We start from the raw sequence: 16171 nt of genomic DNA on the forward strand, positions 1-16171 counted from the left end.
CCTTGTTGAAGAATTTATTGCAAACTATTTTTTAAGCATTCACAAATGCTTAAAACTGCTGAAACTGCTGCTGGAACTTTCAATTTCCTGCGGGAGTCATCCCAAAGGATCACTAAAGAGAAGTCTAAGTCTAAGTCTAACACTAAGGGGTCTCGTCCAAAGCTTTTGAATCTGAGGAGACAAAATGTGTTGCAACAACTTGCGATATCAAAGGTGTCTGTTCTGTCAGAAAACCTCTATTTTACATTTTTCTCAGGATGAGAAGGACTTATCATGCTGCTGCAGTATATAGGATATCCATGCTAGTTTAAAAACAATTATTTGCGCAATCTTTTTTATAATTTGCAAATCATGTAAAATACTTGTTCAATAACAAATTGAATTAATTGCGAATATGGCAGAGGTTGGTTTTCTTTTTGTTTATGAATGAGTTACTTCAGGTTTTGTACTTCGTATACCAATATGTATTTTTGTACTGGTACAGCATAGGATGTCTTATCACTGAGCTTCAGCTTAAACTACTAGGTGTCACTTAGGAAACTAGTGCAGTGCCCACTTAAAACGTGCCTATTGGAACAGCTGGGAAAGCAAGACTAATTGGATGAAAGTCGGAGGACAGAAAAACTACTTCAATTTTAGGTCAATTAGAAGTGAGAAGTTGACTGGATGCCTTTGTGAGTGTATGCAGGCATAAATACTATTATTTTTAATAGTAAGGATAACAAAAAAGAGTTGAAACAAGTGTGTCTTCAGCTGCTTTTTTTAAAACGTTAACCAAGACTGCAGAACGCAAGTTAATAGGAAGGGCGTTCCACGGAGTCAGAGCTATCACTCCAAAGGAACAGTCACCTTTAGTTTTCAAATGATAAGACCAAACTGTCCACTGGCGAACATTTATCTTAGCAAGTGAATCTGACATTTTCCTTCCTGACTCATACACTGTGGTCTGAAATCTGAGATATGCAATGAAATGCCACCACTCTGGTCTCAAACCCAAGCACCGATCGCCATAGAAACCACTACCACAAAAAGCCATCTCTTCTTTATTTAATCCTATGTTTTGTCAATTTAAAGCCAAGGTTCACGCCACATTAATATGCAGTGCAAATTAATTTGTACCTGATGGCTTGAAATGTACCTCTTCAAACTTCTAACATAACGTATACTAAAATTATACTTTCAGTATGGCCTAAATACATAAAACAGAATCACCATATTATAAAACCATTGGAAATGAACATCACACCTGTCTCAGTTTAAAGCTAACACTGACAGGTCCTTTTTCTTCTAAATACATTTTTGTTTTTTAGTGTAATAGATCTCAATAAACACAAGGCACCATGAATAAACAATAATGTATTATTTTGTTACACTGAGTGTGTCATCAGACATGTTTATAGGACAGTGTCAAGTTTAATTTTACCTAAAACATCTTGGATTTCGAAAAGATACGAACTCTGTCATCATTGGATGAAAATCAAGGTTGAGGCTGTTAAAGCCCCTCGTATTTACCTTGCCAGGAAACACCTGGGGTTGAGGCGTTGGAAGACATTTTGACATCAGGGATGGCGAATTCCAGGTTGACAGATCTATGATGAAATTGTTTTATCGATCTTTTAGTGAGTCAGTCTTTACTTTTTTTAATGTATTTGCTGGAAGCATCGCTCAACTTTAAACAGAAAAACTCAGCCGAAAAATGACTGGCACTCAGATGAATAATCTATCTGATATAAAAATCCATACAGAAGACAAACATTAGCCAAAACTAACAGGTGTACTGTATCTTTCATACACTCTGACATTTCACTGGCCAACTCTGTCAAATACAGGTAGCATCAGCACCCTATCTCCAACCATGCATGATTTTTTTGATAAATGTGTTTGTATGTTCTGGTCTGGTTTAGCCTGAGATGTTTACAATTTCAGGACTGTCCATGTAAAACTGAGTGGATAAGGCAATATAGTGACAGATGTGACCTTTCTCAGCAGCATAACATACATTTTGACTTGTCATACACCAGTGTAATAAATACCAAAAATGTTGGCTTCATTCCACATAGGTATTCCAGTTCCCGGGCCATAATATCACCTAATATGAATAGAGCCATCACTAATGTTATAAGCTAAACCTGTGCTTTCCCTGCTACAATGTCTGCTGCAAGAAAGTAAGGGTGAATGAGCTAAAGTCCCAATCAGTCGGCGTGTTCCTTTAAGCAGCTGTGAATGAGTTATAGCCCTGTGAAGAATGTTTAAGCTCAGCCTCTTCCTCTTGAGGATCCCTGTAAACACTTGATTTGAGTGTGGGAATGGTAAATAAAGACTTCAATGTGAGTTAAGTCTTACATGACATACTGTAGTAGGAGGAGTGTCAAACAGTGTCAAAAGTTGAAGGTACTTTGGGAGCTAGAGTACAGTATATTTTACCTAGGAAACTAAAGGGGGCTGAGATTCTAAACTTAATAAGAAATAAATTAGGGATGTGGTGAACATAAAACAAGACAACTCTTACTTGGACTGAAGAAATGTTAATAAATGTATGAAACGAGACCCACTTAGTGTTGGTGAAACAAAAGTGGACTCTTAAAAACCATTCTGAATATGGTGTTGATATACAGTTGAAACATATTTACACTATCTAGATGTAAGGTCCTTCTTTTAATTACAAAACTGTTGTGAAATGTTGAAATTATTTAAAAAGTAAGTTATATTAAAACAAATTTAGTTGTACACAGCACACACAGAACACACAGATAGGATTTGTAGCTGGCTTGGTAATAACACTGTTAAAATGAAGCCTCTGCTTAATCGTCTCTGGATTTTCCACTGCCAGTGCCATGCAGAGCAAGCTACAGTATTCATCATTCACTGGCCAACATCTATTATCTACTGTGGCAATCCTGTGTGTTCTTGAACAACATTTAACAGTCTATAATCTAATCGCCAGTTTATTCTAGTAAATGTTTGAGCATAGGCTAGGCAGAAACACTTTTAATCAATAAATGTTAAATCAATAGTTATTGAAAGCAGATTTCTCAACACATACAAATAGAATTCTGCTCAACACAAGCTAAATCCACATTTACAGACTTCCTGACTGTATGCGGTGGTAGGTAGTTTATTTTTTGGTGTCATTGGTCAATAATTCCATAACAACCTTTCAGCACATTGTTACTCAAGTGGTCTGAGAGACAACCAGTCCTCTGCTCTGCAATTCCTCTTGGCTTAGTTGTCAGCCTTTAGAAAATCTATCCATGACAGGAGACTTTGGTCAATCACAGAACATTTTGGACAGAGAGAGAGAGAGAGAAAAAAAGAGAGAGAGAGCATCCCTATTGGCCATTCTACACATGCAGACAGAGAGGGAAGGCATGGAGGTGCAGGAAGATTTTAATGGACTGTATTTATACAGCGCTTGTCTAGTCTTAACAACTACTCAAAACGCTTTGACATTGTATTGGAACCATTCACTGTTTGCACACTAGTGGCCGAGGCTGCCGTACAAGGTGCTCATCAGATAAACATTCATACACAAGCAAACACAGATGGCACAGACAGATTCTGGGTTTTATTGTCTTGCATAAGGACATTTGGACATGGTACTCCAGAGCCAGGAATCAAACCACCTACCTTCCGATAGGTAGACGACGGCTCCGCCAGCTAAGCGAGAGCCACCCCTCGCACTCTACTTGAAATTCTGCCGTTGCAGCTCTAATGGGTGTGATGTTGCAAGTTATACTAGTGCCAAGGGCCTCCTGAAAAAGATTAGCTACAGTTTATAGCAAAATAGATACATTTTTAAAGTTCAGCTGGTGTAATTTTTCTTTTTACAGGGGGGTTCTTTTTGAAAACATGCACATGCCCAAAAACAAGAGAGTCTAATCTTTTACAGATATTGTATGTTTATATGTACGTAACTTCCCATAGCAGTCTAAGAAAGATAAGTATAATGTTAGTATATTGGGGGTGGGACAGTGGTGACAAATAATGTATTTATCTGAAAATGTTTTTGCTCTTGAGGGTAATTGTTGGGTCTCTATAAATTATATATTGTGGTCTAGAGCTACTCCATCTGTAAAGTGTCCTGAGAAAACTTCTGTCATGATTTGACACTATGAAAAAAATTGAATCATTTAAATGTGGTCTGTCTTCCATGTGTGATGCTCACTGACAAAGTCTGACACATGTATCAAAACTATGGCGTGTTTATTTCAGGCTGGCACTTGCTTGTCAATCTATCTCAGAAGCAGCAATTATGATGAATTGTTGTGTCACTCTCAGCAGAGACAAAGCTGGTCTGGTCAGTCAGAAACCACATTGAAATTGGGCTCTTGGGTATCTCACCTGGTAGAGCAGGGGCCCACATGCAGGAGCTCAGTTCTCAAAGCAGTTGCTCAGTGTTCGCCATTTGCTGCATGTCTTCCCCCTTTTTCTCCCCCTTTCCTGTCTCCAGCTGTTCCATCTATTAAAGGCTAAAATGCCCAAATTGTTTCCAAGAAAACGTTGAAATTGAAAGAACAGCAGAGAGGAGCACATAAGCCACGCTATTAAGGTTTATTTGAAAAATAATGAATTACTTCATTATTTATCATTCATTTGTGTGGAGGCAAGGCAAGGCAGCTTTATTTGTACAGCGTTTTTTAGCAACAGGGCAATTCAAAGTGCTTTACATAAAACGTTAAAAACAATTTAAAAAAAAACATATAAAATACGAGAACAAAAGTTGCAGTGTAATAATTTAAATACTAAAGAGCAGTTAAAAATAATTTAAAATATAAAAGCAGATAAAATGTGACTAGTGTGGGACAATGTAAAAGACATTGCTCCATACACGTATTCCCCTCGCAATCCATCAGTCTTACCTTGTTATTCTCTTTATATGCTTACATAGATTGTCATACAGTTTCAACATTGCAACTTCAGTATAAGAAATTAACTATTTTTTTGCACAAGGAAAGCATGTGACTGAGCCATCAGCAACACTAGCCTGATCCATAAGGACACCCTTCCTGCAGCAGGGGATGTTGGAGATAGGAGCCAACAAAGCCCACTGCAGATTGTGTTTGGATGCTGGTGTTGACGGCAGCACAGCTGCAGCAAGGCGCTGTGTTTAACAGTTGGTAATTAACTTTCTCCAACGCATGAAAAAAACAAACACATCTCAACATAAAATTATATGTTTCGCTTGCTTTGTAATTTAGCTTAGTTTAGGTAAAGTATTACACTCTGTTAAATGCTGTGGACAGCTGTGGATAACACGTTTAAAAAGGTTGACCAAATGTTTATTTACTGGTACCTGCAGGTGCCGTCTTCATGCTCCTTCACCTCACCACCGGTGTCTAGACTCCATAGGGCAATATGTCTGGGTTTCCCTAACCCTTAAAAACACTTTTGATACATTGGAGTTTAATCTCCAAAGGCTTTTTACATAACGTATTGTTGTAGATTTCATATTGTTCCCATGTAGCTTACTAATAAAGTTTTGCACATCTGCAACAAAATCTCTCCTGATTGAATAAGCTTTATCGCCATTCTCCACCTGTCCACTCATCCTGGCCACCTGACTCCCACATCCTTCTTCTTATTTCGCACGGACGGCTGGCTAATCGTAGCGTGCAAATGTTATTGAAGGTCGGGTCTTACCTAGAACTGCAGTGGGTTCCATATTAACGCCAGCCTGCCTGAAGGCTCGTGCATCTTCACGTCTCCAGTTAATCACTGAACTACTCCTGTTTGCCTGGGCTACTGTGTCTGCATTTGGATCCTAATAATGTCGAAACCTCCGTACTGTAGCTGCTTTAGTTGGGGTTTCCTTATTGAACTGCTTCCCAGCCCTAACTCCATTATGTCCTGAGATTTTCTGACTTTTACATTGATAAGCATAAAACCATGACATGATGTGCTTAGGGTTTAAACTGATAGATGCAGACAGCTCTGTTCACCAGCTGTCTAAGCAAAGTACTTGTCTGAAAAGGATGTGAGACAGTCACCTAGATTGTTTATATACGAGACTCACACCATTCATGGTCTTTTTAAATAGCAAGTACAGTGGCTGACGGCCAACCGCCCTGCAACTTGAGAAAACACACGCAAATAGACAAAAGACAAGCAAATTTAGATAACAACTTCAGTAATTTGACAAGAAAACAACCTCAGCAATTTGACGACACAGGCAGAGCATTCAGCAAACGCGCTGCAAATACACACAACACAATCAAATACACAAAAGGCTTCCAAATACTGACACAATGCAAAAAGAAAAGCACAAAATACCGGAAAAAAGAAATGATGCAAAAACAAAAGTAGACTAACTCCCAAAGCAAATGCAACAAAAAATGCTGCATCCAGATGTTTTATTTAATTTGCTTGTTTTTTGTCTATTTGCATGTGTTTTCTTAAGTTGCAGGGCGTTTGTCTCTGTCGGAAAAACAAAAACACACAACCCATCAAAATTATACAGTGTTGTTTCTTCTTCCATAAAACCACTTTGGGCCAAGTGAAAATTATACTACTGCTAGCCTGATAGAGAGAGCATGTCAGATTAACTCCATAACAGAGGACTTTATTTGTTCCTTCACAAATTGACAAAGTGAGACTAATTAACTACAATTTGCAGAAAACAGCTGTTATTGTAGCGTGTGAAGTCAATGATTGCGGGTTTAAATTCTCACTTGAAAAGACAATGACAATTGTGTAAATTTAGAATCAAGAATCACAATTCTTGTGTTTTGAAAATTGGAACCTTTTCAAAACGCTGAATTAAAACTGATTGATCTAAAAGCCATATTTGTTATCACATAGCTGTTAAACAGATTATGGTGATATCCACTGCATTCCTTTTCTATGATGTGTAGAAAACACATGTGTTGTTTCATCTTCTCCCCTCATAAACATTATTTTCACAATTCTCATTTTAAACTCATCCCCAGCGTGGCTTGCCTGTGCATGCCACATGTGACATTTTGCATTTGGATCATCAATTCATCCATTTTCGTGCCTGACGTATTAACTCACAACATGGGGCTCTTTACATTAAATCACCCTGATTAATTTGCACAAGGATGTGTTATATAAGCATGTTTGTCTGAACGCCATGTTTAATGAAGCTATTAAAAGTTTTCACTGCTTTATTTTTCATAAAATTCATTAACTGTTACTTGAAGATGGTACATCATTTCACCCAACATTGTGTTCATGGCATTTAACAGCCACGCAATCAAAAGGAGTTCAACAGTTAAACTTCTTTGTGTGGCGCCCTAGTCTCGCTTTGCCAGACGCTCTTCCAAAGCGTGCTGAAGGGTCTGGCCACACAGCGTTCAGGGATGGGAGGAAAACATGCTCTGGTTCAATGGCTTTTTATCAAACCAATCTGAACAGTCATGGGCAGTGCTAAACTCCGCAAAGAGCTGCTGAAAAATTGTCGTGCGAAACAAAACTCAGATTGGACAGATGGTCTGACTAGCTGTCTCCATTTACCATGCAGAGATCTGAGGAGCAGTTACCATGGTCCTCATAATCCAGCGAATTTAAAATCCGTACACAAAGAAATTGAAAGAAAACACAGGCATCAGGTGGAATTTTCTGCAGCACTGGAGCAATCCCAGAAGTGGAACACAAAGGATATAGACTTGTGGCGCCCTAATCCTAACCCTTCTTTTTGTGGCATGCTTGCAAGGTTTTTTGTAATGTTTAAAATGTATAACACCTGGACATTATCCATCTAGGAACAAATAAAAATACACTAAATGAACATGTTCTCTGCATGGCTTCTGCTGCTCATATTCCCTCTTTTCTTTCTGCCATATGTTTTTGTTCTCTGTTGAGAAGAACTGGGTAAATTTTTGCACACCTTGTTATGTATTCTCAACGTTATGTGATGGCTATTTAACATTTTCTTCACATGTCTGATCAAGCACTCAACTCATCTTTGCATCAAAATCACGATGAAAGGCTAATTTGATTCTGTAACACCTCCAACACAGTGCTCACTAACAAGTATGATCTGAAGGCCATCAGATCAACATATAGGTCACAGCAGCCACAGTCATAATTGCAACAGCTGTCTCCCTCATTATATTTCCAACATTTATTCATTCCATGTCCATGGATGATATCAAGCGATGAAGTTCCAGCAAAACACTTTGCATCTATGCAATTTTTTTTTAAATGCATTAGTGGTGTGGCCTGCGCAAGAACACATCGCACTCTTCCTTTATTACCATTACCCAGTACCATGTTTAAATGAAGCCAGAGCAGACATTTACATAATTGAATCCTACAGAGTTATGAAGTGGAAAGAGCTTGTTTGGGCTCCCCTAGTTCTTTGAAGTAAATGTTTGACTAATTTTCTTCATGGTCAGTTTTAGGTGACTCAATGTTGGACCAACCCCACGGCTCGGATGAAACTTCCCTGACATAATTATCAGTTTAAAAGGTGAACAACTGCAATAGAAAACATCAGGCTGTTTAATAAAAAAAGTTGAAGATTAAAAGTCAACTTTAAGTGTGTTTCCATCCTCCTGTTATACCTGCATTTTCAATTGTTGAATTTAAAAGCCTGAGTGGAAATGACTCCAACTTAATTTTCACTTGTCATTGCCGCCTCGTCTTCTGCAATTGTTTAATGGCACCCAACTTTAGAAAAAACACCATCAGTGAATTATCTGGATGCAGCCAACTCCTAATATTTCCATAATTGTAGTGGATGGAAGTGGGCATCATTTGCATTTTTGCATTTGCAGTTTTACCAAATTTGGATGGAAACTTGAACGACTCTTGAGAAACAACACATCATTGAGTCATTGTGTCATTTGCATGTATTAATCAAATAAAGATTATGCTGTTAAATAAAAACAAATAACATAATCGGCTGCTTAAATGTATTGACTTTTAGACTCTTGATGCATTTTGAATGATGTATCACTCAGAGGGTTAAATTCAAAGCGTTTGGTGCTAGTTTATTTGAAGGCTCTTACATAGGAGATCCAACTGTCTTAACACAGGAAAATGGATCATATTACAACATTGGGCAATTCCCCTGCTTCACCAACCCCTGTCGAGCTGCTGTGAAAACAAGTTGGCTACGACAGAGCATGTTTAACAATGTTGTTATTTATGTCTCGTAGGGCCTCTTCTCCAACAGAGTACAACTGAACTCAGCTATGTGTACCAGACTGCTGTTACCCTGCAGTCGTTTGTCATGTCAGTTCTTTAAGTCATCATCCATCTCACACAGACACAATCCCATTTTAAAGCTCCCTTAGTTTTCCTTGCACACAGTTTCCATGCAGTAGTGTGAGCTGTTAGATAACACTTAATGGGTTTTGTGAATTAAAAGTACAATTGCTTATTGTTCACATAAGCCAAAATGTAAGGTTAAAACCAGACCAGAGAAACACAAAGAACAGTTCCTTTTAATAGTTAGTAGATAGTACTATTAGTAGTTAGTAATAGTAGAAATATTTTTATCAGAAATAGCTTGATCAGTAGACGATAGAAATACTTTTTCGAACTAAAATATTGACTGGTGTTCTCAGTATTTAGTGATTATACTGCATAAGGTTTAAAATGGGTGTGATACTCATACACAAACAAAAGTCAGCAAAAAAGTCAGCACAATATTTTGATTAGCTGTACAATAGATAAGATACAGCATATTTGTGATAAAACAACAAAAGCGGGTTCTCTACATCTTTTTCTTATTTCCTTGAAGGGTTTTGTGTGTGGTTAGAGTAACCTAATTGATAGAATCTAAGTTCTCAATTGTTTTGCTGTTGTTTTGCTCTAACCGAGTATCGGTTTGAGAGCAAGAGGTTGTCCGCTGGAGGCAAACTTTTTGTGACCTTGTTGACCTTATCAGTCTCCCCCGCCTCTCTCTGTCACATTCGTTATTAGCAGGGCTCGTGGTGCAGCTTTTGCTTGGCATAGCAAGTCAGAGAGGAGGTAGACAACGTGGCAGGGCCCAGGGGTGAACTGGAGTGGAAGACAAGGAGGCAATGAGCGGTGGTGAGTTGACAAGACAAAGTGTTTTGCTGAGCGCGGCACATGGAGTGTTTAAAATGAGTTGGGCTGCTGGTTAATTTAACGGCAGCTCTTTCAGTTTCACTGTGTATCCTAGCAGTGTTGAAAAAGTAGGAATACTGACCCATGACCTGGCAATCAACAAGCTAAGGCTGTGTTGTGTTGTCCTCACGGTGCTGCTGGAACTGCTGCATTGAATGTGAATGAGAGTGTTTACTCTGGTAGGGGATGGGTGATGTCGGCCCTGGTGTAGTCCGGCATTATTTGAACAGCGGCTCAAGTGATTTTACGTCATTGCTGAGAAAGGAAAAGAGCAGCGTTCAGCTTTGGAGACGTAGAGGACATAAAAACAACAACATAATAACCCCTTCTGAAGAGTCTGTCATGTTTTTTTTCTAATCCTCAGTGTCCTCCTTGATTTGGCAAGATGAACACTACCAGCAACTGCGTGGAGGAAAGGTGGGGATGGTGCGCAATCATCGAAGGGTTGCATCATGTGGATGCTCCGACAGTGTTGTCATTACTTAGAATTCGTCATGGGGTCTACATAAACTACCGTACGTACCACAGCTTTGATGGAGACATTGCTGGGACAAAGCCTGACATCTGGCACGTAAAAGAGACACGCCAGATGTCCCTCACCTCTTGCTGTCTACGCCAATACGGTTGTGATTGGTTTGAAGAAATATAAACAAGCCAGAGCATTATTTCCCCTGTACCAGAATAGACGTAGCCAGACCGTACTGACAGCATTTTTAAAGGGTTCTGTGTGCCCTTACGTCATGTATGAATCTTACTATAGTATAATATATAGTATAGATAGTGTTTTTGCAACTGTTTCTGCTGAGGAATTAACCGGTTTGAAGGCTGCAGTTGCCACTATTTGTTCTTCCTTACAAATTCATTCTTCTTTGTTTTCTCCTTTTTTTATTGCGGAAGAAATGGTCAAGAGTACAGGCGTCCTACAAATGCAATGCATTCAAAGCATCTTGAGGGATTTCTACAAAGTCCCACAAGCTCATGGAACTTTGAATTTCAAGATGTGCTGTTTCTGTTTTAAAGAGTTTTGGCTGTATAGGTTTTCAGCACTCAGTACCAGGAGCCAGGTAAATGGATTTTAAATCACATATTGGACAAGTGCCATCAAGTCATAGTACATTGCAAACTGATGTTGCAGTGATTGTTCTAAGATCACCATCACAAGTCTTTTTCTCCTTTCAAAAACTAAGAGTAGCGTGTGCCCAAACTTCTGCTTAAGCACACAAGAGAAATGATGTCCACTCTCTGCTTTCCATTATCTACATTCATACATTTCAGACATTGCTCACTGTTGCTAGGATGGCTTGTTTGAAGTGTTTTCTCCCATCCACAGTTGACATGTAGACAATAATTGCCACTGTTGATGTGAAAACCAAATGTATCTCTGTCATTGAACTATACATATATATATATGATAGACAGAGAGAGAGAGAGAGAGAGAGAGAGAGATCTATGAATAAAATGCCTATACCTATTTTTTATTTAACTGGGGCTTAATTAACTTGGTGTTTTAATTAACTCTTATCTTACTGTTCTGTTTCACTTTTTTTATCTTGTGCTCCATGAACGATAGGGAAAGGTTGGTCTGCCATCATCACTATGCAGGGCTGTTTCCAAATATGGACTACTCTTCCTCCCTGGGTGCTGCCTTTATAGTGTGATTGTCAAGTTCATTAATTAGCTAGTTAGACTTGAAATTATGCAGATTTGCCTTAAGCCTTAGTAAGTGTTGACAGCATTAGGAGAGGAGAATTTCTTGCTGCTGAGGAGAAGTCTGTCTGTTGATTGTGACAGGAAAATTTAATGAAGAAACTGCAATTATTTAATAACATCAAAGGGTTTTTATAAGCAGTGCACATTTTACCAAGGACTCAAAACAAAACCTCACTGGTAAAGTTTCATTAATGGAATTTTGTGCAACTCAGAAATGGGTCAAATGTGAATGTCAAAAGTTATTTGCTAAACTGAATGACAAATATTTTAGATTTTAGAGAATACAAAAGCCTATTGCCACTGCAGCTCTTATTTCCCTCTCAATCATGCAAACCCACACCCCAGGTCTGTGTAGGTGTTGATATGCTTTTCATGAGGTTCACACTACATAAAGCTCTTTCTGGCATAGTGGACAAAAAAATAAAGCTGATAGTCTTATTTATTTGAGTTTAAAGGTGAGATTACTCCATTGTCAGACCTCTAATCTTAGCAAATATTACAAAGGGAACGCCTTAGTGCTGTGGAGGAAAGTCCGGCAATACGAGACTAGGCGTGCAGGGTTTTCAGAGAACTATACAGTTTTTTGCTAACACTTTACAGTTTATCTCTGTCTCTCCCTTCAGTCACATTCCCACTTTCCCAGGTCCCTCCATCATTATGACACCTTATTAGTCATTGTCATTCCCTACCTGTCCTCCAGATGCCCTCAGTCCTTTTTTCCACCTGTCCAAGTCACCTGACTTCCACATCCATTACATTATTTAATAATAACAACAAATTTGGTTTGACCACGGCAACAACATATTTAAAATATGTATATTGTTTAAATGACGTTCTATTGAAAAAGTCTTTGCAACTGGATATTGTTTTTCAATGTATTTACAGCATGAAACTTCCCTCAAATCCACAAATTCAAATCTTTATGTTTGTGCAGATTAAACAAAAGTTATGTAACATGATTAATAGAGATCTTAGAGGTGCAGGTGGGTGGATTCTTTTTTTACTGCGAAATATAGGCATTTTCTACAACGGCAAATGTTTCGTTTAACTTTAAAACTAAAACACTTTAGATTTTGTAAATACAAGAAAGGTGTAATTCATTAGTTTATTCCAATCTAACTGCTCACAGGATTCATACAGTCACAGTCATAGTTCACTGACCTCTGGGCTGACACTGTATATAATCCTCGTCTCTCAGTGGTCACAGAACTGGAGCAGATTTGCATATTTGGTTTGAAGATAGCTGGCCAGATGGCAGTGTGCGGAGAAGATATTAAGGCCTAGAACAACAGACTAGACTAGACAGGTTATTTATCAAAGCTGGGGATATTTTGCTGCTTTGGGAAAGGGAAATCTTTGAAGCTGGAATCAAACTCAACATTTCTCACATTTCAAATAACCAGGCACTACTTGAAAGAAGCCCATAGTTTACAGTGGCTATGTGACATTTGGGTGCCAGTTTTACTGTAACAGAAGAAACAGAAACAATCAATCTTGACTCAGTGTTGTCATAACTCTACAATGAAAGAATTCAACTCTGGCAGATTGAAAATTGTTGATGGGATTTTCCAGCCAATCTATGGCACTCAACTCTTCTTTACGTCTCTGTCCAAGGCTCCTGCTGAGTCCGTACCCTAGATACTGAGCCATCAAGCATGTTGCCTCTTACATAACATGTTCTCTTTAACCTCATTGAATTCATCTGAAATGGAAAATCTCATGTCTATACAAGGGAAACTGGGTAAAATAGAAGTAAACGCTCAAAATAATAATATGTATGTCTATTTCAATATGCACAATACAATTTAGAGTTAGTAGTCGTAGTGCTTAGTTTGACATACACAAACAGCATACAAGTCCAGTATTGAGAATTATAATACCATAACATAATTGCCAAATAATTACCAGAATCCAAATTATTAACCATATTTTGACACGGTCCATATATTTTTGTCATTGAGCTGTAAAACTCAAGCACTGTGATACCCAAGGGTTAGCATTTTATGTTAAATTGTTTGTTAGCAAAGGACTAGTCTCGCATTGCCAAACCTATTCCACAGCACTGAGTCAGACCTTCAGATGGGGATTTGTCAAATTGCCTGTCACAGACCCAAAAGAAACTGCCTGGATTCTTGTATTTTAACCTTTGAACCACCTTCAGGCAATACTTGTTACAGCCTCATATTGAGTGTTATTTATAGTTTTTAGATAGATTCCTTATAAACTCATACATTTAATGTATGTACAATAAAGCCTTGTGAGGGAAACATATTTATTTTCTCCTCCAACGCAATCAATAAGTAATTAAAGGTTTGCTACAAATCCCTTCTAATGCAGTTTCTTTACTGATTCTTAAAAATAATTCTATTGATTTTAACAAATTAATAGAAACATTTTAAAGGGTGATCATTACATTGTCTTTTGATGCTTGGGACAGACTTTTTAAATTCTATTTAGAAACAAGTCAAATGAATTCTGATGATAAAATGATGATCTCACTCAGATGAAACACATGCAGGTATATTGTGTATAGTATTAGGATAAACTTGAGATTGGGTAACAGAAACTGTAATGTTTTATATCAACATTTGCACTCACTCTGTTTTTCCTGTTATTGTCCACTGATTAAAGTGTCACTCAGGTGTGTCACAGACTGGCTCGCCTTTGGCAAGCGGAGAATTGTTCATGCATATTTTATCATTCCACCAACCCCAGTCTTTTAACAGGTCACATAATATTGCCACAATCTGCTGAGTGTTTATAACCAGAAAATTACAGGAAAGCAGAGGAGAGTCACTACTTGTAACATTAACAAAGATCCTGGACTTTTAGCCCTAACCCTTGTACATATTATAGAAACTGGGAGCTTTTGCACATCACCCGATCAATATTTTTGCACACCATGTGCAAACCATAGAGCCGTAACCTTTTTCACTTTCAACAGTTATATTATACATATTTGTTTTGTCTTTTCACATGTCAGGGTAGCTGTGGTTCAGGTGGTAGAGCATTGGCCTTCCAATCGGAATGTTGGTGGTTAAAACCCTAGCTCTGCAGTCCTATTTGGACGTAAACTGAATCCTGAACTACTCCTGATGCTGTGCCATCACTGTAAAGATGTGTGAATGTTTATCTGAGCAGGTGGCACCTTGTATGGTAGCCTCATTCCCAGTGTGTGAATTGTGAATGGTTCCTGTACTATGTAAAAGTGCTTTGAGTAGCTGTTAACAGCAGAGAAGCGCAATATAAAAACAGTTTATTTACATTTTTAAGGCTCTGACACACCAACCGTCAGCAGAAAAGGCAGTTGGGCTGATCAGTTGGCTTTCAAAAAAGTGTCTCAGGGGTGGCCTCTAGCTCAGCCAGTAAAAGCCTTCGCCCCATGTTGACTGAGTCCTGCATCAGCCAGGGTTTGAATCCAACCTTTGGCCCTTTGCTGCGTGTCATCCCCCATCTCTCTCCCCCCTTTAATGTCTATCGCCTGTCTCTACGCAATAAAGGGAAAATCCCCCCCCAAAATCGTTAAAAAAAAAAAAGTGTCCCAGAAGATACCAAAGCGACACCAACTTGAGCATACGTCTCATAACAGCAGGCAGTGCTAATCTGTACTGTCTACCACAAATTTTAAACCGGAAATGACGGACCTTGTAACCACTGTTGTCGGTCATTGTTTTCATCAGAGAGTTCTGATAGTAGTCAAGAAGGACCGTTGTTGTCATTACTCGCTGAACCGAAGAGAATACAATGGCAAGTAATAAGAAGATACTTGCCCTGTCAGCTCCGGTTTCCTGTGCACTGATTCGCTAGTCAAGGGCTAGCACTCGACTAATCAGAATAGTGTGCCAGAGCCTTTACCTCACTTGTATTGTAATATATCTATTCTGTATTTATATTCTTGACTGTAGCAGTACTTTGCTTTATTGTTTATTCCCTTTTTTAATGTTTATTGCATGCACCTAATACACCAAGAGAAAACTCCTTGGATGTGAAAGCTCACTTTGGTCATACACCTGCTTCCATGACAAGACATTGACAACCTTTGGCGGTATTTCCCGTCATTGTGGCATGGACTGGTAGGACGAATGCACATTCATTTTCCATGCAGGTGCACCATGTTAAGTGATTGTATTTATGTATGATGTCAAAACAATTTAGTCCTAATCGGATTATTTAAAATTGTGCCTTAAATGTAAAGTCAAAAAACAAAACTAACCAACGCAGGGTAAAAATAACACAAAAATTGAAAATTGCACTTCAAAAAACACATTTTTCACAAAGTTATGTGATTCTTATCATTATCCTAAGAAATCAAAGATTGCAGAAACCAATGGATTTAGAGCCATGAAACCCACATGTAATAGGTTTCTGACCACAGGGTTTGTTCAAAAAGCTAAAATGTACG

Source organism: Etheostoma cragini, chromosome 2 (assembly GCF_013103735.1).
Source record: "Etheostoma cragini isolate CJK2018 chromosome 2, CSU_Ecrag_1.0, whole genome shotgun sequence".
In the NCBI taxonomy this organism is placed as follows: domain Eukaryota; kingdom Metazoa; phylum Chordata; class Actinopteri; order Perciformes; family Percidae; genus Etheostoma; species Etheostoma cragini.